Source organism: Vidua macroura, chromosome 2 (genome assembly GCF_024509145.1).
Source record: "Vidua macroura isolate BioBank_ID:100142 chromosome 2, ASM2450914v1, whole genome shotgun sequence".
In the NCBI taxonomy this organism is placed as follows: domain Eukaryota; kingdom Metazoa; phylum Chordata; class Aves; order Passeriformes; family Viduidae; genus Vidua; species Vidua macroura.
This window is the reverse complement of record NC_071572.1, coordinates 73035622-73046951: the sequence shown is the minus strand read 5'-3', so window position 1 is coordinate 73046951 and position 11330 is coordinate 73035622.

Sequence of the window (11330 nt, the reverse complement as noted above, 5' to 3'; positions counted from 1 at the left end):
CCTTTCTTTTATATTTCTAGTTCTCTACTGTCACAGGCTGCCTTTTCTTTTTCTTATTATTTTTTCTTTTTTTTAACATTTTCCCATTGCTTATTTTCTCTTCATTATGATTTTCTGAATGGAATAATTATTGTTCCTTCTCCAGTTTTCTTCTCTCTCCTCCTTTCATTCTAATACCAGGACATTCTTGTCTATTTTTGTATTTCTTTTGCATGTACACGACCTGTAACCTCTTCCTGCTAGAGAAGGCAGAGTGAATAGGGTCCCCAGGAAAAGAAAACAGATTCAATGTAAAGGGAGTCTTGGAAAGGTCATCAGAAATATTGAACTCTAGCAAGGACAGAAGCTCTGCTAAACCCATAAATCATTAAAATAGAGCAGTGAAAGGCACAGAAGAAATTCAAGAGTAGAACTGCAAGAGTGAGGGGAAGCGAGTTATGGGCACAGGCAGACACATGTTCCATTCTAGTCCCACAGTGAGAGAAGGCAAGTTTTGCTGACTTTTCTTTGCAGATCTGGCTTGTGCTAGCATGTCCCATGGAATGGGGCACAGGGCACATACAATATTGTACACTATACACTGACCCCTGGAATAAGAACAGTGACCCTCATCTACCTATGATCAATGTGATATGCAAGAACTTGTTTGTCAGTTATGATTATTTACTTTATTCACCCAAGAAATGCTGCCTGGGACTGTGGGGCTGCACTTTGTGGCTGTGGATGTCAGTAAGATGATACTACGGATCCATGACAGGGAGCCAGTACTGGCAAGTAGCAACACCAATGCAAACAGCCTGTGCTGCTCTCCCCCATTGCACCCTCTGCCCTCTCCAGGGATACATCATATTATTTACAAGTTTGTAGGAAGCAAATTTTCCACAATGATTCGTAAAAGATGGAGTGGACACTTAATTTTTTATAGAATTTATCTTGAACCCTACACATGCATGTTATCTGCCCTATAATATAACAGCATGATGGAAATTGACATCCAGATTTAAATCACAGAACATACAGTATAAGAACCAGCCTCCAGCAGTATCCAGTGATGCCTGCTTCAAAAATGTTGTGTTAGAAAATTATAGGGCTAGTGTAATAACGGGCATGTCTAGCTCCACTAGCTAGCAGTTGATTAATGTCCTAAGCAAATAGGAAAAGATTTATGAAAACCAGCCTTAATTTTAAAAAAGAAAAAAAAAATATCAAACACTCCTGTGAACAAGGTATTCCCCTATTGAAATTTCCCTGTCACTCTTCTCAGCTGATACAATCACCAAAGATATCACAATCTCACTGTGATTTTTTATTGCATCACTACTGGAGGTCATCAGGAGCTCCAAAGAGTCATCAAAATAGATCTAGAACCCTCACCTTAGCTTTCTGCTGCAAATTCTGGCAGTTTAGGTTAAACCACTGTGATGAGCCAGTTAACCAAATCAGCTGGATTTGGCACTGAGGAAGACCAGGAGCATGACACTTGCTGGGGAGACTGCCCAGTTGAAGAGCATGCTCTTTTGAGACTAGCACCTCAAATACCTAAATCCAAAGGAATACGTCTAATAATGCTCAAGTGTGGGCTCCTTTTAATGACATCTATCTCAACAGGTCCTCTATCATGCTTTTAAACCAGAAGAAGGCTAGGAATTGTGTCTTTCTCACTTCTAGATTTATTTAGTTGGTGAATTTAGTATTACACATTCATCAGGAATTTTCATATAATTTAGCTGGTAATTAAGGTATTGTTCAGTGAGAGTAAAGACAGCAGAACTCAAGTGAAAGTAGGGACAGGCAAAGCTATTTAGCTTCCAAAATAATCTGCATTCACAGCAAAGCACTTCATCCATTATCTTCATTGTACAAAAATAAAATTCATAAGAGTGCATGTGTTATTTTTCTTTCAGCACACAACACCTTATGTTCTTGAAACAGCATATTATGGAAAATGAGCCTCTTTTCTGGCACAGCTCCTCTCTGAAATAAAGCAGGGGATCCCAGGCTTTAATGAACTGAATTGCTAGGCTTCGTGTCCTCTGCCTTTCTAAATAGGGCCTGTTCCCATTGTGTTAGATATTACAACATAATTTTTTCCATGATTGGTGAGGAATACCAAGAGCTTCAGGGCAGGAGAGACGACCTCCTCCTCTGCATCATTTCCATATCCAACACAGAGTTCCCAGCAGCTTGGGAATAGAATCAAGTACAGGGTTTGTGCCATGGAAAGAATTGAAGAGCACCCTGATTTATTGCACAAACTGGCATGATATGAATGATTGAAGGCTCTCAGCTGGGTAGGGAGCCTGGATGCTGGAATACCAGCTGTATGTCAGGAGAGTGGGATTGCCCACTACAGACCTAAGGGCAGGGAGGGAGCTCTTGACCAGCAAGCAAAAAACTAATACCAGAACTACTAGAAGATACTTGAAAGCTTTCATGGTCTTCTTGGCCTGTTCTGCCACATGGTCCAGAAATCAGAAGACACTGTGGCCACCCACTTCCTCTGTGCATCCCTGAGAAACACAACTGTGTTAATTGACCACAATATGGCCACTTCTTGTTAACACAGCACTTTCAAAAATAATATTCTTTTATTGCTTCCCCCTCACTCCTTTTTGAAGGTGATCTTTCTGGAGTAGAAAAACACCTGGAGTCACACTCTGGTGAGCCCCAGCCGCCTTGCCTGCCTGCCAGCCAGCTCTGCAGCTCTACGCGCTTCATCTCCGGGACGACGGTGTGACTTTTGGAGGCTCTATGCCTCATTTAGCCCTAGTAATGGCCTAATTGGGTTGGAAAAATGCAGGAGCAGGAGCATGATAAAGAAACAACTCTGCTGTGGTCATTTCAGCAGGTGGAAAAAAAGAGAAGAGAGAAGAGAAGAGAAGAGAAGAGAAGAGAAGAGAAGAGAAGAGAAGAGAAGAGAAGAGAAGAGAAGAGAAGAGAAGAGAAGAGAAGAGAAGAGAAGAGAAGAGAAGAGAAGAGAAGAGAAAAGGCAAACCCACCAAACATATATTTTCTACCTTGACTAGATATTTATGTGTGTAGTTTTATTTATAATGAGGCATTATGCTGACTCGTTCAGCAGGATTAATGTGTCAAATGATGGAGTACCAGAAGAGGGCCAGATTAGAATAAGCATTTCCACTTCCAGTTATTTTCTACAGCAGTTGGCCCCCTACCCATAGGGCTTGACTCCATCCCCACTTAGCTCTTAGTAAGGGCTGAGAGAATGAGTGTTCTTATTATCTAAGTGGGAGGGGAAAGATGAGTGGGAGAAAAGGTGAGAGGACAGGCAGGTGACAAGAGTGACTATTTCAGGAACAGCAAAGGAAGCAGCTGATACCACTAGCCAAATGTCCATTTACCATTTCTCAGCCATACTTTATTCTCTCCTGGGGGGAGTCTTGCTACCTACCCAAAGAAAAACATACTATCCTCTTTTGAATTATTCAAAATTTTTTTTCCTGGCATCCCATAAGTCACTCAAAGAATGAAATGCTACCCCTTGACTCAGAAAATCTCAGAAAAAGTGGAAGAAATATAGACCCTTTTATAAGTTTCAAAAGGTGAGGATCCTCTTCCTGTAGAGATCTGTTCTTTAGCAACAAGAAGAGTGCAAGACCAGGGGATGAACCAGATTCACCTTCACCTAAAGTGATAAACCAAAAAATTCACTTCACAGTGGAAAGGATAGCCTTCCCTTTGGATGGTCTTTTTTCAGTAGCTCCCAACAAGATCCCAGCTATATACCCGACTTTGTTTCCTTCCTTTCCTCTCTGAATGGGAGTCCTATATCATCTCAGAGTAGAGTCTCCTTAAGCTGGAGCCAAAATTGCTCATACATTGGAGTCACAGAAGCACTCCATACTTGTCACCATGTAAAGGACAACCTACATCTATTTTAGTTCTCTGCCTTGGGGACTGGTACAAAATATCCTGTGTTTTATTAACGTCTCATATTAAAACCTCCAAGAATAGATATTTGGCTGATAAAAGTTCCAGAGGATCCTGCTGTAAATCAGAACACATCCTCACTGTAACATTTAAAAAATCTGATTGAGTCTTGGTGCTCTTATTTACATCACAGCCCTATAAACATTTCCATCAACACAACAACAGGGGCAGCAAACAGCATGGAGCAAGCACAAGCAGCCAGTGGGAGGAAAAATAACTCAAGGATTTTCAGGCAACCTCTCATACTTCCTTTGGGAAACTCACTGGAATTGTTCCTAATAACCTTTTACTCATGTTTCCTGCCTGCTTCTTATTACAATTTCCTTGCTAACTTGAAAAAAATGCATTGAGGGGGAATTGCTGTACCCATCAAGTGGCCAGCAACAAGATGATTTTTAAGTTTCCTGGGGCTCTAGTGGTAATGTAAAAATTTCCCTGTGGGAGCTCAATCAGCTCAGCCACAGAATTGTTTTTGATGGACTAGAAATTTTTAGTGCTTGCCTTCATCTGGTAATTGCCTGGGCACCAATACTGGTGATGTGGTTACAATTACGATATTCAAGCAGAATGTGGCATGAACCAGTAAGAGGGCGCTGGTTTCAACTAGGCTTGGAGCTTTAAACAGGACAAACTTTAGCAATCATCATTCCCACCGATTGGTAGTGTAAAATCAAATGGGAAATGTAAATTAAAGTGTTAAGCGTATCCAGTCATGGACCAAAAATGCACTTCCAGGCACAAAAATATTTACACTAAACCAGAAGCTGTCTGAAAAAAAGTTGGCAATAAAAATACTAAAGACCACTTATTTGTAGCATTGCAGAAAGGGGAAAGTAAAAACCATTAATAAATGCTAAGATTCTAAACATGCAGGGAATTTATGAAGGATGTTTATAAGATCAAGGAAGTAGTAAATAGTTAACAGAGGTAAAGAGGCAAAAATGATATTTTTATAAATATAAAATGTGCCTGAGACTGGCCATGAGCCCATTGCTTGATGCGGGTGATAAAACTGTAAATGACAATCCAAAAAAGGCGGAAATATTGAATAAACATTTTGTCCTTCGCACATTGCTTTGTCCTTGGAATGAAGCTGTAGAAAGTATCATCCCATATTACGTCAGCCCAACAAAATTCACCGTAGGTAATAAAGGGAGATGTGAGACGAGATCTGCTAAAATTAAATGTTTTCAAATCAACAGGCCTGGAGTCTAACATAAACTAAATAAGGAGTTCTCCGAATCACTAGTGTTGATACTGAACAACTCATGGAAAAATGGGAAAATTTCAAAGGGTCAGAGAACTGCAAGTGTATGCAGTTATTAAATAACTACTAAAGAAGGAAGGCCCAGGAAATTATAGGCACCATACCCCAATATCAGTCTGGGTACAATAATGAAATTAATTCAGCCAGCAGTCTTTCTAAAAATCAATAAGGATAAAATATTATTAAGTCAAACCGTACTTCTAAAAACCTACACTGTTCTTTTTATGAAATTATGAACTAGATAAAGATAACTATACAGACTACAACATGGACATGTCCAAGGCATATAATTGACCAGAATAAAAATTGCAATTAATAGATTCAAAACTTGTTTATGTCTAGATCTTAAAGGTTTTGTTTAAGGGATGGTATTAATAAGAGGAGTATTTTCTAAAGACACCACTGAGAGATCAATTTCATTGTGAACCTATTCCATATTTTTTGATCAATCCTCTGGGTTGTAAAATGAAGCCATGTTTGTTAAAAGCTGATACAAACACAAAAGCTAGCAGTGAAGAAGACAGTCTAAATGTATGATTGATCACTAATGTTGGCATGTACAAAACTAAACTCTCCCCTGGGCACCAATGATTTTCTGTGCTGTGCTCAATGTACTCATCTTCCTCGTAGCTTTGCACTGAAATAACTCCATAACTCAATCTCATGTTTCAAGACTTCTGTGGACAGCCTGCAGGAGGGAGAGGACTGCTCTTTTTCTGATGCCCAATTTACCCGCACTCTCTAGGATGCTTGAAGGAAGACAAAGATTCACTGATTGGCAGCAGCTAGACTGAGACCCTGAAAAAGTTGCACCAGTGTCCTGCTAGGACACAAAGGATCTATTTTTTCTTAAGTGCGTATGTTGGTCTAACTTCCTCACATGCTGAGGGTCAAATTTAAAGTCAGATATGGAATTAGGAAGGAATTTTCCATCCCACAAAGACTGGCGACAATCCCAAGTGCAACTAACTCACTGTTTTCTCTTCTTATCTCCCTAGACTTGTACAGGGAGATGCAAATAACAAACTTAAACCCAGAGATTTAATAGACTTACAAGATCTAAAATAAAAAAGGGACATATTTCTTCAGGGTTTGCAATCACTGCATGACTCAGAGGCTTGATTCTCCTGAGTCAGTGAGGGGCAAAAGGCATGCATAGTGTTTTGGTAAGGAAAAGGTATATGTGATGTTGCATGTCTCACAACAGTTGTATTGCGAGCTCCTCAGGACACAACACAAGCCTCAGGGCATAAGGAGAGACAGTGTGTATAGAAAGTGCCGTAGATGTGCCACTGTCATAAAATGAGAACAATGTGATACTGAATTCTACTGCAGACCATCAAAACTTTGGTTGTTGAGGAATTCCTCCACTTAGATGCTTCAGCTGTTTAAGGCAATCCTCCTAGAGCCCATCTAACCAAAGTGATGAGAAAATCGGCTAAAAAGTAGCCACTAGTTAGAACTACTTCTGCTGTTGACAGATCAGCTTACTGACAAGAAAAGTGTTTCCTATACTGTCAGCACTGTAAAAGTTGAAGTCTAGGTCACATGTATACTTGTCTCAAGGATAAACAAAAAACCCTGATAATTTCCAGATCTACCCTTTTCCTGTGGGTACTACTGTAGTGAAGCAGAACAAGCCTGGCTTGATGTTCAGATAGCAGGCTAAACATGCAGTGTTAGCAATGGTGCGATGCCTTGTTTTGACTTACACACTGAAGAGAGCAAAGACAAGCCCTCAAAAGAAGAATAAATATAGATGAGCAAGAGGTTATTTCATTGATATCTCACTTTTGAGAGAGCTGCCCACACTTACAAAGGGAAAAGCAAACACTGAACCTGGAAATGCATTCTCAAACCCTCACCAAAGTGATGTCTGATTTTCTCTGGTTTTTAACTGTACAGATTCAATACTCAAAATGTACCCTTGCTAAGACGAAACCTACCAGATCTGTAGCCATCTAAAGAACAATATGTTACAAAGTGAAAGAGAATACTCTTAAAGTTAATCTATCAATGGATTTCCCTTCCCACTATTGAAAAGACAGACCTAAGGTGTACCACAGGAATGCACTTGGATTTCTGTAAACAAGAAAACTCTACTAAAACAGCAGACTGGCAGTAAAAAAGCACCACCACAACAGTCAAGGCAACAAACATTACAAAGCAAATTTTAATCAAATCATTCAACCCTTTCGTTGTTGCTTACCTTCATTATGTCAGACAGTAATGTTAGAGTCTTGCTAGAGACTCCATGATATTACCTTTCCAAATTACAAAGGGTCAAGGCAGACTGCTCCTAAAATTTCAGAACACAGCATATTCACCTCCTTCACTATCTACAACGCTAAAGGCAACAATTTCAAACAAACAAAGCACCCCCCTCTGGGTCCTTCTGCAAGGAATCAAGGAGAGCACAAAACTACCATTAGCATTTGTAACCTCTTTCTGAGATAAACCCATTAGCTACAGAAACATTGCTAAGAAAACAGTAATAGGAGGTACTTCGGTGAACAACTACATCAGCAAGACTTCAAGTGTTCACTGTAGATGCCTAATTTCTTGCCAGCTTCATTTCTTGCTCAGTCATTTAGTTCTTGTGCAACATTGAATGCAGCAAAAAAAAAAAAAAAAAAAATCTCTGCTTCCCTAGCCAATAAATAGATAACAATTAGCTGTGACCACTTTTGTGGAGGATGGAGGATGTTGAGACTGAATAATTGTTCCTTAGCAAAATGAAAGAACACAATATTATTATATATAAAATTATGATAATGATCTGTGGACACCTCTCATAGCTTCTCTCCATGGATTTAAGACTTTCTAACAAACATTAAATTAAACCTTGCCACCACACTCTTGGAAGACAAATGATACTTTGCTACAATTTGTTTGCAAGTGGGAGAATGTAATGAACAGCTAATGCTTACATGTCTAATTTTAAAAAATGCTTCCATGATTTTATTTCTAAATGTTTATTTAATTTCCCAAAAGTGAAACTGAGAAAAGTGTACTATTTCATGCCAGTCTCTCTCCACCCCTTCAGCTCTTTGAAGCCTTACAACATCAAGCCTGTAAATTCAATTTCCCTGTCTGGAGGCTCAGATCTAATAGCTCTGTCTGGAACATCAGTATCAAGGGATCCTGTCTTCAGAGTTTAGAGGAAAACAGCAAAGAGCTTTCTGGAGAGACAGAAAGAAAAATTCTATTATTTATTTTAGAGAGAGATTATTAAGAGGTGACAACTACAAGAACATAATACTTTTATTAGTAGCTTCTCAGTATTAGAGTGTACAACAAAATTTATGCACACAGAAAAAAAAGTATGTACTCTCACCTATGTATAATTTGCCCAGGTTCTCTCTCCAGCAGAAATTATCACTGCTTGTTTCAGAACAAATCACAATGAGCTGGGATAGTTAACCTCCCACCTCAGGTCCCACCATGATCTCCAAAAATTTAAAGTTTTTTAAGCACTGAGGCAGAAGGGCTTCATGTTTCTATCAGTAAGTGTCATCATTAGCAATGAATATTCTTACTGCTAAGACTTACATGTAGTCTTACATCATCACTTTTTAAAAACCCATTTTTGCAAGCCTGCTGTATTCTTGGGCCAGTAAATTTTCACTGATGTTTAAATTTTCTGACATACTTGCTGACATATATATCAAGGGTGTTTTTAAAAACCCACACTGATTTTCTGTCTTCAGTCTGTCCTGAACAACGCAGCTGGGTAAGTTTCCCAACCATATTACTGTGCACATGTTAAAACCATCAGGAAGAGTCAATGTTCAAACTGTACTCAGGAGACAAAAAATGAGGACCACTCTGCTGAGATCCAGGAATCCAAGTTCAACTCTTCCTTTTCCTTTTTCAAAGGTGAGCAATTTTTCAGCCAGTTGTCCTTACCACAGGTGTATGTAATCATACCTTCTATTGAGAACTATGACTCAGACACCACCACTGCTCATATTTTTGTATTTTGGTGATGAATATTTCTGAATTTATAAACACATGTTTATATTCAGGTATTTAATGTATTTATGCATTTAAAAACACACAGACCCATCAGTGTGTCTTTGTGTGTTTGTCAGCCTATATGCTATCAGCCTAACTGTTTCTATCAACTTTGCTGCATCTTCTGGGATCTAGCTATGTTGAATAAAGTCTGCATCATAGCAGCCAAGCAAAATTTGCAGCTTTAAAACAACACAATTTTTATGGAAAAAAAACCCCCAGTGTCTCATTTGCAAGGGCAGAGATTCCAAACCAGTATGGTTACACAGGTCCATCACCTTAAGAGGTTCAGGTCTTGAGACAGGTTTCTGTTTAAGCAGCATTTACTGTTAATGCATTTGACACATGTTGAAATGGAGCAATCATTGCAGTTACATCAGCTTTCCCTAAGCCAGAGGGTTTTACATAGACCTATACATATGCAGACCTATGAATACAGACCTATTTCCAATAGAGGTCCAGCAAAACACATTGCTACAATGATTGATAATAGGAAATGAAGAAATTATCTGAAAGTAAGAAATTCCATATATAACTTTTATATGCTTCCACAATTTGATTTACAAAATTTCAGTTTCTCTGTCATATCCTACCCTCACTTCTTATTTGGAGCAGTATAATCTACAACATCATCAGTCTCCTCTTCCCTGTTCACAGAGAACCACAAGCATCTGCTGTCTTATTTTTGAACATGCTGGCAGCCTGCTCAGATGCCTGGCTCAGATCTCAAAAACTGATGTTTTAAGCTGGGCTGAAGAACACGTATGTCACCTGCAGAGCATGAACCTCCAAACATGCTTTGCCAATGGTCAGACCACACAGCAAGAGGATCAAATCAAACTTGCCATGTGGGGAAGGCGTGACAAGAGGAAATGTAGGGAAAATGCACAGCCCCCGAAGCCAGGAACTGGATCAAAAGAGGACATAGCTTGGAACAAATGTTCAAACTCTGCTCTAATTTTTGAGTGCAAAAGAGATGTCCAGGCAAACAACACTTGATGAGCTTCCATTCTCTTGATATTGTGTGATCTTAAAATGACTCAACAGTCATGTACGTGCTTTCTGATTTCCACACTAGTAACAATTTAAGACCATGGAATAGCTAATATTACTTGAAAAACTGCAAACGAAATTGATTCCCAATGCAAATTTCTAAGCAAATACTAAAATCTGTGTAAAGCTAATTAAAATTTCAGAACCTGCTTTCAATTTTACCTATATTTCTTTTGCAATTACCTGATTACTTATGCATGATTTAATCACACTGTAGCCAGGGAACAGGAGTTTTTCCCCAAATCACAATTGAATCTAAATGATTATTTTCCTATTTTATATAAATGAATTGAAATAACTTATGTCATGAAAACACATGACTTAGGACAGAGCTGAAGAAATAACTAGCTAAGCCTCACAACATGAGCTCAAGTCTGTATTGCTCTATTCATCCATTTTTTCATCTTTCATCTCAATATAGAATGAACAAGAATGACCTTTTGATTTTTAATTGAGATTTGCTTTATCATACAATCTGTGTTTACACAGTCATACAGTATTCCAAGAATAATACCATGTCAAGCAGCTGTTACTGTCGTTTTATATGTATTGATGTAGAGTCTTGGAACATGCATAATATTTCTGAAGAAATGGTCCGAGAAGATAGTGTAAGAAGGACAGCTCAGTTATCAATCTGCAGAGGAACAAGAAGATCGTCTTTCTTTAGCCATTTGGGAAAAACAGAGGTATAGTGAGTAAGAATTGGGACAGGGTTTGCAATCTGATATAGTTATGAATTTTGTTCAGAATGAGGACATCTGTATATTTTTAAATGTAATTATTACTCAACCATTTAAGTTGTACTGTAAACACACACCACGATAAACAGATGTCAGGCCTGCAGAGGGCTTTACAAACAAAATAAACTTGGGACAGAGGTTTATTTTTTCCTTTTTACAATTTACACAATCCATACAGATAAGGATTTTATTGCTTTATTAATAAAAACTAAAGATAGCAGAAGGCAACGAATCTAAGCATCTGTGACCCCCCATAGTTTGAACAGTTGACTGAGAAGAGACTTTGTGCTGCAGCAAACAAT